The following is a 16,209-nucleotide window of genomic DNA, read 5'->3' as shown; positions in this document are numbered from 1 at the left end:
GCCATCCGTGACTCGAGGGTGGAGACTACGGGAACCATCTTCTATAAGTCAACCCAGATCCTGGCATACGCTGATGATATAGACATCATTGGTCTGCGGCTCTCCTATGTAGCAGAAGCCTACCAAGGGATCGAGCAGGCGGCAGAGAACCTCGGATTGCAGATAAACGAGGCAAAGACCAAACTGATGGTGGCAACATCAGTGGGCCTACCAACAAACAATCAGAATCTACGTAGGCGTGATGTACAGATAGGTGAACGCACTTTTGAAGTCGTTCCAGAATTCACCTATCTTGGGTCAAAGGTCAGCAACGACAATAGCATGGAAGCTGAGTTGCGCGCAAGGATGCTGGTTGCCAACCGTTCATTCTACAGCCTGAAAAAGCAGTTCACGTCAAAGAACCTGTCGCGACGGACGAAGCTGGGACTATAAAATACCTATATAGTACCGGTACTCACATACGCCTCTGAGACATGGACACTGTCCAAATCTGAGAAAATCCTATGAGCAGCGTTAGAGAGGAAGATGCTCCGAAGGATACTTGGCCTCGTATGTGTGGAAGGACAATGGAGGAGCCGCTATAATGACTATACGAGATGTACGGCGACCTCACTGTCGTGCAGCGTAGCAAGCTCGCCAGGCTCCGGTGGGCTGGCCATGTTGTACGCATGGAAACGGACGACCCAGCCCGTAAAGTCTTTTTAGGCCGTCCACAAGGACAGAGGAGGCGTGGTAGACCCAAATTTAGGTGGCAAGATGGCGTGGAGGCGTCCGCCATCAAGGCCGGGATAACGGACTGGCAGACGAAGGCGCGAGACCGTAAGAGGTTACGGAGACTCTTGAGGCGGGTCTAGACGGCAAAGCGGTTGTAGCACCGCATAAGTAAGTATGATGTATGTGTTTACTCCAGTTTAGTTTGAAGTTGAACCAAACGCCTAGGTTTTCGAAATCGTTGGAAATTTCGATCATTTGTCCATCCAAAGATATAACGATATCAGGTTTGTATAGTCTTTCATCTCTGTTTTTTACGGTATCACCAAAATAGGAAAAGATAACCATCTTAGTTTATACTAAGATACTTTATACCTAGGTTTTCAGACCACACTGATAAGTTGTTCAATGTGGTTTGTAAGCTTCTCTGAATTACATCGGCGTCTCTGCTAGCGATTGGGTACCTGGGAGCATGCCGTTTGATTCTAACCATTTCTCTAAATGCATAACAATCATTGTTTCTAATAGTTTTCTTAGACGTGATAGTTATGATATCTATACGACTCATGGTTTGATGCCGGTTTACCCGGTTTCAAGATGGTGACTACTTTCACATCCCTCCACTCCGCTGGGACGCTATTGAATGCAATCATATTATTGAAAATATTCTATAAACTTTTCCTACCTACGTTCGGCAGGTTTTGGAGTAGTTGCGTCCTAATCAGGTCCAGACCTGGTGCTGAGTTTTTGCTGGAGAGAAGGACTAGTGATAGCTCTACCATGGTGTTGCGTGCGAAGTGCATGCAAAGCAATAAATAAAAAATAAAAGAAAGAAGATCGGTGCATTCCCACAAAACGCCAGCCACACCCCCCGATGTACGTCGCTACACACCTGCACGCGCAGCACCGGTACCGCCCACACGAAGCGTGATCGATAAGGAATTCTTGGAATCGCCGGTGCCAACAGGTGTCGCCGGGAGTAACAATGGAAAACGAGAGAGCGATGGGAGTTGGGGACAAACGGGTATGGAAGTGGGAGGAAAGTTAAAGAATTTTTGGTTTAGTATCGGGCAGAACATTGGTGGCTCCAGAGAGGAGAGCCTCACAGTAAGATAGTGTCGTCGCGTCGTTGTTAGGCCGGAGTGGACGAGCCGAGTAGCTACCGTGCTCCGTGTTATCAAGTGCGCCGTGGTCCCGAGTGTCCAGCCGCACCGGAAGGATCGAGCCCAGGGTGTGCTCAGGGAACCGAAGCGTCCAGCCTATCCGTGACGCCGTCACATCATCATCATTGGAACGTATTGGAAAAAAGCTAAGTCCTTGCTTCTGGCCAGAGTGTCCAGCCATCCGTGTCATTAAAGTACGCTGTGGTCCCGAGTGAATAAGCGTGAAAATGGCTACCAAAAAGAATAATTATTTTGTTGAGAACAATAACGGCGCATGTCGCCTCTGTACCGAACCAAACGGTGATAGTGATAGTGATCCGTTTGTTAAATGTGAAGAATGTGATCGATACTTTCCCCTGGCCTGCGCCAAACTAGCGGCGCTACCAACTGCAGAAGAAGAATGGTTGAGCATAAAATGCCAAGATATGAAGATCCAATACCAACAAGAAAAAAAGAAAAGCACACCAGATCAAGCCATACTAGAGCTCGCTATGGTATTTCAGAACAATACAGAACTTTCCGGCCATCATGGCTCATTTAGAAGAACAATTTAGAAGAGCGGACCAAGCATACAAAGAGTTGTTGAAAGATGTGGTTAAAATAAAAGTCGAAGGTCAAATGAAGATAATGGAGCTTTCTGATGCTCTCGATAACCTAGTGACGAATATAAATATTTTAGGAGAAAAAAATCAAAGCCAATCTAGAGGCAGATAATTCCTAAATAACGCTTGACCAGCTCAACGATTCCATGCGCCAAATATCTAAGGCATTGGAATGTCTGCCAAAAAGAACAGAGCGATCAAGGTAAATGTTCACAAGTATTCGAATCGCAAACCACCAGGAAATGCCCAGCAATTGAACATTGCTCAATGTCGCTTGTGCAAACGACAACATACGTTGCCAGAGTGTGACAATTTTCAACAGAAAAACATTAGTGACCGAATTACATTCACAATACAACACCATCTGTGTTTCACATGTCTCCTCTCCAGCGAGCATGTCAAAAGAAAATGCCCATTGTCTAAAGTATGTAGTGTACAGGGATGTATTCGGCGGCACCATCCTCTGTTACACGAAGTGCCTCAGCCAATATACTATCACTATAACGACGTACGTATCTACTACCAGATCGTTCCGATAACCGTACGTAATGGGTCAGTGGCTATGAAAATGTTTGCTTCCTTGGACGCTGGATCGTCACTAACACTCATGGAGGAAGATTTGGCAAACAAGTTAGGTCTACAAGGCCGGCAAGATCCACTAACAATGACGTGGACCCAAACTCTAACGGTAGAACAAGACACCAGTCGTCGAGTGCAACTTACGATTGCGAATGATCAAGGAAAAGAGTTTCTATTGCAAGAGGTGCGAACCGTAAAAATCTACAACTACCACAACAAACAATAGACACCAACAGATTCCTTGCTCTTTAACCATACTTGAAAGGCATTAAAATCGAATCGTTCACAAACGCTTATCCTACCATCCTCATCGACTTAAGTCACAGCCACCTTATCATGTCATAAGACCGCAGAATGGACCGCAGAAACGGGAATGGGAGTGGGAGGAAAGGTAAAGAATTTTTGGTTTAGTATCGGGCAGAAAATTGTGAATTTTTTGGTATATAAAGGCGGCTCAAGCTGGATCCAAAACAGATTTGAATGATAAGCAAAAGCGTTAAGAGCTTTCTTTCAAAACATCCCAAATCAACCGAACCTCACAAGGAACGATCCCCCTTTCTGTTGAAAGGTAAATCGGTCGAAGTCGGTGCAGAATTTATGAGCAAGCTTCTCAAGCCAATTGCCAGAAAAAATGTTCGTCCACATTTGATATTTTGCCATTTCGCATCCTCTTAGCCATCTTCCAAAGCGAACTAAGTGAAACTGGAGGTTCCGGAATCTTGCCGTATTTACGCCAATATTCTTGTTTTTTTTTTGCTTTCAGCAGGTTCTTGCATAACTTTTCTAAACGTCTATATTCGTCATATAAGTGTTTAGAACCTTTGCTTCTGTAGTCTAGGAATACGTTTCTTTTCGTTAGCGCTGCATGACATTTCTTGTCCCACCAAGGAGTAGGAGGTTTTAGAGTACTCGTACTTGATGGGCGCTCCTTGTTTGGGCCCCAAGAGCGCACTCGTTTATACACGCAACGAGCTTTTGTACTCCTCAGGTAAACGAAGTAGCCGCGTGTAATCGAAGTAGTCTTTAATAGATTTAGGAACGATCGTTTCATTATAAGTTAGTCGCAAATCATTCATTGACGATAACGGTCGTATAAAAGAGAAACTTGTTAAATAAAAAAACTTCGAAGGTATTTCAAAGAACAGAGTTCCTTTACCTCTACAGGAGATAAATTATCTTCGACAAGAGAAAGAGAAGCAGCCACTAGTTCGCTGTATCTGTCCCAGTCAATGTTTCGTGTTATGTTACCTATAACAGGAAAAGAACCGAACTGGGTAGTAAGGAATTGCCAGTAGTAAGGAAAATTAAGTTCGGTAGTGATTGCTGTTCATTGGGTCTAGAATAACTTTCCATTCTATGTTAAAATCGAAGCCTAGTGAGGACGAGCATAGAGATAGATCCAATGCGCTTGGTCGTGTCATATGCGATGAAACCCTAGTTGGCTCCCCAGAGTTTAGGATTTTTAAATTCTCATCGTCGCAAAGTTGTTGTATAATAGCGGAACGCATATCATGCTTTTCACCTCCTCAGGACAAGTCATGGGAATTGAAATCTCCTAGTATACAATACGGTTTAGGCAGGGCCGCTACTAGATTTCCTAGTTCCTTTTTGAGCTGTTCAATCTGTGTTTTTCCTTCCCTGGCTATCGGCGGGTTATATATTGATGCAAGTGTAACGTTAAGACCGCCTATTTTTTCCTTGATTGCGACCTAGAATTGCCCTGTTAGGGGGGTTGTTATTCGGGAAAATGTGTGCCTCCTTTTAATTGCGATTAACACTCCACCACCCCTTGATTGTCGGTCTTGACGTATAATATTATATCCCAGGATAGTTATGCTTATATCCCAAGATAGCCAAATTTCATAGAGGGTGAAAACATCAAACATTTCAAACAATTGTTTTCACCGACTAGTATATGAAAAAAGTCTAGTTTACCAAGAAAACTTCTACAGTTCCATTGGAGTATGCTGGTCATTTTATTTATTCTTCCATTCTAACCATCATACCCACGACGCTTGGCCATTGAGACAACCATTGTTAATCAATTTTTTCAGAAACGTAATTGCACATGTCACTAATTTTTGTGTCCGAGCAAAATGAATCATAAAGACGGTATTGAAGTACTACACGGCACAAACAGAACGTTTTATATTTACAGATAAAACATATTAAACACTATACAACCACAGTAAACGGGCCACGTGCCCTGCCGAGAGCTCCTGCTCTATCGGCTGTTCCACACACTCTAACTGTGCGCTCGGCACACACTAAGCCTTGCGCTGCTTAGTGTGTGCGACAGTGTGCGTGACACACTGTCGTCCCCCTGGACGTTGACCGGTGGCAGCGCAACTGCCACGGCAAGTCCAGGGGTCGGCACGGCTGCCCACAACGCTAATCCTTTTAAGGGCATTGGAAGATTCATAGCCTCAATAAATGACACCATCATTTGTGACAGTGTGGGTATTGTGCTGGCAGAGTGTTGAGAAACCTCGGTGCTTGAGGTGCTCGGTATATTCGGGAACAAAAGATTCGTTCTGGCCCTTTTTATCCGATGTGATCGTGTTTGATGTGGAACGTTTATGATCTCGGCTGTTGTTGGAGGGCAAAGGGGTTTACTTCACGAAGGATGCCCCTTCTCAAGCGATTCAAAACGCTCCAAAGTAGTAAGAAAAATAGAATATGAAGTAGCCTTCTACTTCCCGTTCTACTTTGGTTGCTTGAAATCAGAAAAATGTAGAACATGTGGGTTCCAGGAAAGAGCAAAAAATGGGTTCTCGAATGTACACACACACACTCGACGGCTCACGCTTACGTTCTCTTTTCCGTTATTGATTATGTTCTGTTCGCAATGTATTTTGTTGTTATGTGATTCGTTTCGTTTTGTTCGATCGTTTGTATTGATTTTTGATTCTTTGGAGTCTGTGTAACTTTTTCTATGATTATTCTTTGATTGTTTTGTTCTTCTTCGTTTTCAGGTTCTGGTTGGTTATTAGTTATTGTGTTGGTATGTTCCCTATTGTTTCTAGCTATTGTGTTCGCGAAAGATTATTTTAAGTATGTCCTGGGAATTGCAGGCACTGCGTCTCTGCGTATTTTTCGAGCTTCTCTTAATGTGATTCTATTTATCGTTTGAATTCTTTTGATTTCGAATTCTTTGAATATCGGCTATTTTTTCCCAAAAAATTTTGCTTTGATATAACCGAGCCGCATGCATTTCATGCATCTCAATGGTAGAGGGATGTATATTTCCTCTTTTTCTTTAAAATAACCTATATGTACCACTGTGTCCAAAAACTAAGGTGACTTTGCGTTTTTTTTTTTCTTAAATGGTTTGTTTATTCGGCCAAATATAGGTCGTCACCTTCGAAGTAATCCCCGTCCGATGCAATGCACCTCTTCCACCTCTTCTCCCCTTACGATGCAATGCACCTCTTTCGCCTCTTCTCCCCTTTCGATGCAATGCACCTCTTTCACCTCTTCTCCCACTCCTCGAAGCAGGTGGAAAACGCGTATGTAGAGATGTACTTTAATTCCGCCGTCATTGCGGCTTCTATCTCCTCGATAGTGTCAAAACGGTGTTCCCGAAGTGGCCGTTTTAGCTTGTTGAACAGCCAGAAGTTGGCTGGTGCCAAATCAGGCGAATACGGCGGTTGCGGAACAATATGGGAGCCAGTTTTTGCGAAAAAAAAATCTCTCAAAATGATGGGCGTATGGGAGGGCACATTATCGTGGTGCAAAAACCAGCTGTTGTTTTTCTACAAATAGTATAGTTGTTGTAGCCGTTGTAGGGTTCCGCCGAACTGTCAGCCAAGCGCATCGCGGATAGGACAAAAATAGTTTAAATAGGGAACGAACGGCAGTTTCTGCCCCTTTCAGTAAAACGAAGTCACCGAGAGAACAAGCCACAAAACGCCTAAAATAAAAACTAATTTTTTGACACCACGTCTAAGCCTAAAAAATTCGGTTTCTTTGTTAGTTTCTAACAATAGTATAGTATAGTTTATTGTGGAAGTAATTGGCCGAGCGAAGTGGCCTTATTACTTAATACTACCCTATAACTTAAATCTAGCAATACATAGCTTATCAGTAACCGAACAAAATTACCGAACATTACATAACGCACAGTACAGTAAACAGTTTAAAAATGAATGAGTCACGTGATGCCAGTCAAAATTATCATAATTAGCGTTAAATTTAAGAGCCATCGCAGTCATGGGATCATTTTCACTATAAGCACGTCTAGCCAGTTGAGTTTTAAGTAGTCGATAGTTACGAAATGTTCTAGAGGATACATTTAAGTTAATTCTAGCTAGTAGTTCGGGTGCGTCAGTTTCACCTACAATTGGCTTAGACATAAATTTCTGCTGAGCTACTTCTCTTCTCTTTTCAAGCGTCTCTAACCCAAACAGTAAACACCTAGTTTCACAAGACGGACGAGGATCAAGATTGCGACACGGGGTAAATGTCTGTATGTTTTTAGACGTCAAATTTTGACACGAATCATTTGAAAGTTGGTATTATATAAAAAATATGCATTTAATACTAGCGGCGCCATCTATGTGTCAGATCGGGGACTTATCAGCCAACCTGTTAATGTTGTACAAGTCTCTTGTTTGGGTTAGAGACGCTTGAAAAGAGAAGAGAAGTAGCTCAGCAGAAATTTATGTCTAAGCTAATTGTAGGTGAGACTGACGCACCCGAATTACTAGCTAGAATTAACTTAAATGTATCCTCTAGAACATTTCGTAACTATCGACTACTTAAAACTCAACTGGCTAGACGTGCTTATAGTGAAAATGATCACATGACTGCGATGGCTCTTAAATTTAACGCTAATTATGATAATTTTGACTGGCATCACGTGACTAATTCATTTTTAAACTGTTTACTGTACTGTGCGTTATGTAATGTTCGGTAATTTTGTTCGGTTACTGATAAGCTATGTATTGCTAGATTTAAGTTATAGGGTAGTATTAAGTAATAAGGCCACTTCGCTCGGCCAATTACTTCCACAATAAACTATACTATACTATTGTTAGAAACTAACAAAGAAACCGAATTTTTTAGGCTTAGACGTGGTGTCAAAAAATTAGTTTTTATTTTAGGCGTTTTGTGGCTTGTTCTCTCGGTGACTTCGTTTTACTGAAAGGGGCAGAAACTGCCGTTCGTTCCCTATTTAAACTATTTTTGTCCTATCCGCGATGCGCTTGGCTGACAGTTCGGCGGAACCCTACAACGGTTACAACAACTATACTATTTGTAGAAAAACAACAGCTGGTTTTTGCACCACGATAATGTGCCCTCCCATACGCCCATCATTTTGAGAGATTTTTTTTTCGCAAAAACTGGCTCTCATATTGTTCCGCAACCGCCGTATTCGCCTGATTTGGCACCAGCCAACTTCTGGCTGTTCAACAAGCTAAAACGGCCACTTCGGGGACACCGTTTTGACACTATCGAGGAGATAGAAGCCGCAACAACGACGGCGAAACTTTTGCCGATATTTCGTTCAACTACGTCATGTTTCGTAATACAGTAGAGAAAGTTCAACCGTTGTTGGTCTTAATCTCTGAAACTCATGTGATTGAGGAAGAAGCATTTCAGCAGTTTCATATTAATGGTTATAGGGTTGTGTCGTGTTTGTCCCACTCACGCCATACAAGAGGTGTAGCTGTTTATGCCACGAGCGAAATTGTCCTAAAGGTGATTTTTAATTAATCATTGGAGGGTAATTTTTTTTTTTTGGTGTTGCAGTTTCCAAGGGAATGACAGCAGGCAATTACGGGATATTGGATCCTTCGCCAAGTGCGAGTGACTCAAGGTTTGTAGGTATTTTGGAAGAATGGTTAGATAGGTTCTTGAATTTTAGTAAACTTTACATTATCGTCGGCGATTTCAATATTGACTGATTGAATGTTGAAATATCTGCGAAGTTGAAAAGCTTAGTAAATATGAAACAAAAAGTCAATGAATTCACACGAATCACTAGACAGAGCAGAACATTGATCGATCAGGTTATTAAAAATATCGGATCATGAAACACTTGTTTTGAATACAAGCGTGGAACGTTGAGAAACGATTCAACCAAAATTTAAATGCTGGAATAGGTACTCGATATTTGCTCTTTGCAATCACCTTACCCAAATAGGACGCTCAGATCGCTTAGAGCCGATGCACGTCGTTCCCGCCGAAATTTTCAAAATAACCGCAACCATTACACCTTACGTATCCATAATTACGCTACAAATGCATACCGATCCTATAATCGATGGTGTTACTCATCATTTGTAGCCCGGCTTCAAGTCCAATTTAGATCGAACCCGCGGTCTTTCTGGCGTTTCTGTAAATCGCGTCAGAAACAGAATGGCATCCCTTCCAACCTATCCCTTAATAATGAGTTCGCTTCTACTCCCGAAGACTCGAGAAAACTTTTTGCCAAACATTTTTCTAGTGTTTTTGTCGACCCCAGCAGCAGTCCAGTTAATGTTTCTGATTGTCTTGTTCATACACCGTCGAATGTGATTTCGTGTAATAATGTCCCAATTCATGTCGATTCTGTGTTGGTTGCCCTATCCAAACTCATTTTTTTCCGGTCCTGATGGGATACCATCAGCATTATTTAAGAAATGTTCTACATTTTTCGCTCCTCTACTTTGCCGATTATATAATAGATCAATACAGGATGGCTATTTTCCGTCACTGTGGAAAAAAGCCTGGCTCATTCTAATCCACAAAAAGGGTGATCGTTTTTGATGTGCTAACTATCGGGGTCAATTGTTCACTCATATTCGTTCGTGTGTTACAAATGAAATTTCAGAACATCAGCACAGATTCATGCCAAAACGTTCAACCTCTACTAACCTAATGTGCCTTGTATCCTTGATCTTTGGGAGCGTGGCTCTCAAATGGATACTACATAGACCGACTTTAAAGCAGCTTTTGACTCTATATCGCTAGCCTGTTTACTTTCAAAGCTAGAGAAACTCGGAATTTTTGATCCCCTTCTATCCTGGCTTAAATCTTACCTTTACGGTAGATCTTATAAGGTCAGAGTCGATAGTTTTTCAGTTTTTAGTTTTTCGGAGCCTTTTATTGCCTCTTCAGGGGTACCCCAAAGCAGCGTACTTAGTCCCCTACTTTTCTTACTGCTTATCAACGATTGTGTTAATGTTCTTCCTCCTGATGATTGTTTGCTTTACGCTGACGACATTAAAATTTTCCTACCACTGTCTTCGTTAACTGATTGTGCACGTCTACAGGATTACATCGATTGTTTTAATGTTTGGTGTAACTCTAACGGTCTTACTATGTCTCCAGATAAATGTTGTGTGATTTCATATGGCCGCTCGTCCAATAGGATCGAGCATGATTACGTTATTTGTGACACTGTATTTAACAGAGTTACTGTCACAAAAGACCTTGGAGTGTGGATCGACGAGAAACTCTCGTTCCAAGAACACATTGAAATCACCCTTAATAAGGCTGTACGATTCTGCGTATTTTGTTTCTTTCAGTGGTGGAACAAGTGATATGATGTGTCCGAGCGTTCTGCTTTCATCATGTGTATCCTCTTACAAACCAAAATTCGCTTATATTTTTACTATTCGCGCTGAGGTGTCGAACTCGATTGATTGTTTCGTCGCGCGCGATTGTTTCGTCGCGCAAATCAGGGATGTCAAACCCAAGATCACCACAAGGCCAATAAAATACTCGGTCTTATTATTTGTATCTCATTCCTTTGAAATTACTGATCCTATGTGTTTAAAGTCCCTGTACTGCTGGGTGTACTTGGGTCCACCCGATACTTGAGAATGCGTCGGTAGTTTGGTGGCCTGCTGGCCTAACACTGATCGATAGGATCGAACGAATTCAGCGGAAATTCACTCGTGTCGCTATCCGTCGTTTTCTTGGACGATCGGATCGAATTCCTTCGTATCCTATCCGATGCCGTTTGTTCGGGCTAGAGTCATTGAGAACGCGCAACTATCACATCCAGTCATATTTCATTGCCTGCCTCCTTTCCAACGACTTGGATGTTCCCGCCCTCCAATCCTCGATTCCTATCTATGCCCCCCCACGTCGTCTTCGTGACCGACCCCCGCTCCTTATTCCTTCCCACCAAACTCGTCATGGCCAGAATGACCCTTTCTTGCACGCTCTTTCTGCATTTAACGACTCGTATCACCTATTCGACTTCAACGTCCCAGTTTCCCAATTCCGCTCCCGTCTTCGTGACTCCTCATCCCATATGTTTCTCTAGATTATAAGAACACATTTGCAAAACCCTACCCAAGCGAAATTTTTCGGGGATAATGAACATAAACTCATGCCATCTCTTTCTATTCATCAGCTCTACTCTCTCACACGCATCGATGAACTTTTAAACATCTCTTTGTTCATTGTGCTATATTTGAAGGGTTTAAAACTAATAGATAACGATTCATGTTCATGAACTAGTAATGGTCAAATAGTAATGGTGTAATGTTTGCACCATGGTCGACATGAGTTCAATTCCATTTTTATTGTTTTCATTGATGATTTAAAGTTTTGATTTCTTTTTAAAACATGCAGCTCCAGTAACTTCAGACCCCTTTACTAATTGTTAGAAATGCGTGTTTAATAGTCAATCTATTATTTGTATTGTTTTATTTATTTCTTTTAATTCATTTAGTATCAGTACCCCTTCATACAACAAAACAAGCAAATAGCACGATCATGAATAATAATATGGTGGCGCAACTGGCAAAGTGATTCGAAGTAGAATTAGCGATGTTGTTGGTAGCATCAAGGAGGAAGCATGAGCATGAATTGGAATATGAGGGAAGGGAATGAATCCGAATGTTCATTTCTATTTTTAGCTCTTTTTTGCATGGGTTCATCCTTCACGTGTGTTCACTATCCCCGAAAATGATCTGTATTTCGCTGGACTTTTCGGGGATAATTCGTTAACGAATTATCCCCGAAAAGACCAGCGAAAACCAGCGTGGTCGAGAGCTTGGGTAGAGGCCAACAAATTATTAAATAAATAAATAACAATAATAATAATAATAATAATAATAATAACAATAATAATAATAATAATAACAAAAATAATAATAATAATAATATTAAATAATAAATAAAAAAATCTGTCACAAGGTTTAAGGCAAGAAGCACCGAGCTTCAACGAAGCTGCAGACTTGTTATGGAACACTTTGAATAAAGCTATGGGCACCTTGGTTGAAGAGAAGACAATCTTGTCAAGAGTGATAAGTAGGTGGTATACTTTGAAACTTAGCCGTGCCAAACGGAAAAGAAACGAAGCATACCAACATTTTATCAGATAAAACTCAGGCTACGATTGGACTGAATACACTACACTAAGGAATACATACAGCAGGAATCTCAAAACTACTCGTAGTAATTACTTTAGTGGTGAGATATCTAAGCATAAAGGAAATAACAAGGAGTTGTGGGAAGTTCTTAAAAATTTACTAAGGCCAGAGGAATCACGCGTTTCTGTTGTAAAATTTAATGAGTTGGTAGAATCGGAAGATCCAAAAATATGCCAGAAATTTAAAATGTTTTTTGCAAACAGTGTTTTAGATATAAATTAAAACATTGCTAATGCCAGAGCGCCTGATTCTTTGTTTTGTAATGATGCTCCAGGAAACCAATTCAAATTTCAGAAAATTACAAAAGAAAAATTAAAAACAGTTTGTTTCTGTTATGAACTGGACTATTTGCACCTTATTTATACACTTAAAACTTTATTCACATATATTAAAACATACATAATAAATATTGATGAAACGTACAACACTTTAAAACGTAGGCCGCGCGCCAGCCGCACCGAGCGCCCCTGCCGAGAGCTCCTGCTCGATCGGCCTTCGTGCACACTCTGCCTGTATGGCGCTCGGCACACACTAAGCCTCGCGCGCTTAGTGTGTGCGACAGTATGCGTGTACACACTGTCGTCCCCCTGGACGCTGACCGGTGGCAGCGCAACTGCCACGGCAAGTCCAGAGGTCGGCACGCACGGCTGCCCACAACAGTTTCAGCCTGTCCTCTAATTAATTCTAATGCTATTCAAGATTGCTTCCATGTGATAGGAGAGTCTCTTTTTATAGTTGTTGGATATCACAGTACACATGTACAACCATATAGAATAGTTATTGTACGATCGTAGTATACATTTATAACCTTATAGAATGGTCAGTTGGAATAAAGCTATTAATCTGAACACATCGTAGTCTGGCTACTAAGTATATAACAATAGTGATCAATCAGTCGCTGGAGGAGGGTATTTTTCCGGAGACATGGAAGGAATCATTGGTAATACCTATAACTAAAGTGAGCGGAGCTGCCAGTGCGGAGGAGTTTCGTCCCATCAATATGTTGCATGTACTCGAAAAGGTGCTGGAGTTGGTGGTTAAGGAGCAATTGGTCCAGTTTCTAACTCGAAATGACCTGTTGATTAGTGAACAATCAGGATATCGACAGGGACAGGTGAATCTGCTTTGAATCTTGTACTGGCGAGGTGGAAGGTGTTGATGGATTGAAAGGAATCGATAGTTGCCGTTTTTTTTGGATCTTAAACTAGCATTTGAGATTATATCAAGACCGTTATTGCAGTTGACCTTAAGGCGTTTTGGTATTGTGGGGAAAGAGCTCAATTGGTTTGAAAATTATTTAAAAGACAGAACTCAGAGAACAGTTTTTCGAAACTCTATATCAGAGCCTATAGAAAATACCCTTGGAGTTCCGCAAGGAAGTGTTCTTGGACCAATTTTGTTTATAATGTATATCAATGACATGAAACAGGTTATGAAGTCTTGTGAGATCAATCTTTTTGCCGATGATAATGTTTTGTTTATCTCGCACAAAGACATCAAGCAAGCAGAGTCTCTGATTAACTTAGTTTTTTTTTTTTTTTTTTTTAGATAGTTAACCTCTACAAGTCACTGATTTCACAACACTTAGATTTTTGCTCGTCGATTTTATTTCTTGGCAATAAAGGACAAATTAAAAGGCATCAGAGATTTCAAAATCGTATTTTGCGATTAGCTTTGGGGTGTGGCCGACGTACGCCGTCTGTTGTTATGCTAGATATTCTTCAATGGATGTCTGTAGAGCAGAGGATTGTGTATCAAACCATGATGCATGTTGCAGTTGTGTTCTGATAAGTAGTGCGCCGGATCCATTAGTTGGTTTTTGGCAGCTACGTAAGGGATACATTAGATTCTCCTGCTTCGGAAGGTAGTGCCCTGGGGCCGGTGTTGGCACCAGTGGAACTGGCCATATGCATGTCGCAGTTATGTCCTGATGTGTTCGATGGAGTTGATCAGTTTTTTCTTGATGAAACTACGTCGGTCGTCTTGGGTGTGTGTATGACTTAGTGGATTCTTTCGAATGACGTCCGATGACACCACTTAACATCATAGCAGGATAGTCAGTCCTACGTATGGCAGCGCGGTCTATTTGGGGATTGAACCCATGACGGGCATGTTGTTACAGGGTTTTCCAAGCCACTTCAATATTGAAACTGGAAATTTCAATCACGTTAAATGTATGCTGAAGGCTGCACGGGTGAATTCAAGACTGAAAAGCCAGTTCAATACAAAAAGTTTTGTTTTCAAAATCGTTAAACTATTTTTCAATATCGGTATAACCGTATTAATACACGATGCGCAATCTCAGATTGCGCATATATTCGTTTTATCAAAACATATGTCATTTCGCGTAGCCAACCCTGAGCTATAAACGTGATTTCCATACAATTTCAGATTGCGCCAAGATTGCGCATAAATTTTCAAGATTATATGTCCGAGATATATAAAAAAAATTTTTACAGATAAATATATCAAACCGACCCGTTTGACAGATAAATATATGCGCGATTACAATTACAGCAATAGTTAAGTATAATGTGTCTTAAATGGTTAAATGAAATTTTTACAACAAATAAAAAAGAAAAGATTACAGGGATAATATTCCGTGATTTAACAAATGCATGCAGCAACTTAAGAACAGAAATATTAATGAAAATCTTAAAAGAAAGAGAAATCTCCTTAGATATCTAAAATATAACAAGAAAAAGAAAAAGAACAAGTGTGGCACTGCAGAAGTACAGTAGAACGTCGATTATCCGGGCAGCTCGGGACCAGACGGTTGCAGGTTAATCGATTTGCACGGATAGTGGTCCAAGAAATGTTAGATTCATATAAAAAATATAAAATCCATTAGTTTTATGATTAATTAACCTTGCATTCATCGATTAATTGTAAGTAGAATATTATTTCAGTCAATAACTATATGTTAGGTTTAACAACTGTTCTTGAACAAACTGAATTTCGAAATTACCACTTGACACTACAAAGCTGCACAAAAACCCGCCGGTTAATCCACCCCCGGATAATCGACGTTCTACTGTATGCCGAGTGGCCAGAAATCGGTCGACCGAAAAGAGGAGTGTCACAATGTGTTATATTTCAGTTGTCAATTTTTTCGTTACCGTTCAAATAAACTTAGAGCGGTAACGTCACCGTCCAAATAGACATAGAGCGACAACGTCGCGCGCGAGGATAAATAGCTCAAAATTTCACTCGGTGTAGATCAAAGTAGCTCATTTGACTCAGTCAACCAACTTGTTTTTGATTTGAAAACAGATAGGTTACAATGTTACAATAGGTTACAATGTGTTCAAATCTATTTTTTGCGTTTGGCATTAATCTGGCTTTTAAAAAACTAGATAATTCGATTATTTAGTGTTATGGTGAATAGTTTGCCTTAGTGAGCCAACCTGTATGTATCATCTGTATATCTCGTGAGATGCCGTTAGGTTCGGGCTTATGACGTGATCCCCGAAGGATCACTCTCTCTCCGGCGCGCCTCCACATAGGATAGTGAATAAACGTTTTTATATGTGTTAACTTATTCGCGTGCATTCGTCCACCTCTTATTTTAAATGCATGACGACAGACCTTAACAGTGGCGACGAGAATTTGTTTTAAAAGTTTAGTGTCTGTAAAGTAGAAGTCTGTGTTTTAACGTGTAAGAGTGTTTAAAAAAAAAAAACTCCAACATCACGTCGAAGCGGCGCAGGATGAACAGCGGAGATGGAGCGATGGAAGTCCCGATGGATGAAGACCAGCGACGATCATCGTTAGGCCGTA

This window comes from Anopheles arabiensis, chromosome 3 (genome assembly GCF_016920715.1).
Source record: "Anopheles arabiensis isolate DONGOLA chromosome 3, AaraD3, whole genome shotgun sequence".
Classification (NCBI taxonomy): Eukaryota; Metazoa; Arthropoda; class Insecta; order Diptera; family Culicidae; genus Anopheles; species Anopheles arabiensis.
This window is presented reverse-complemented; position numbering follows the sequence as displayed.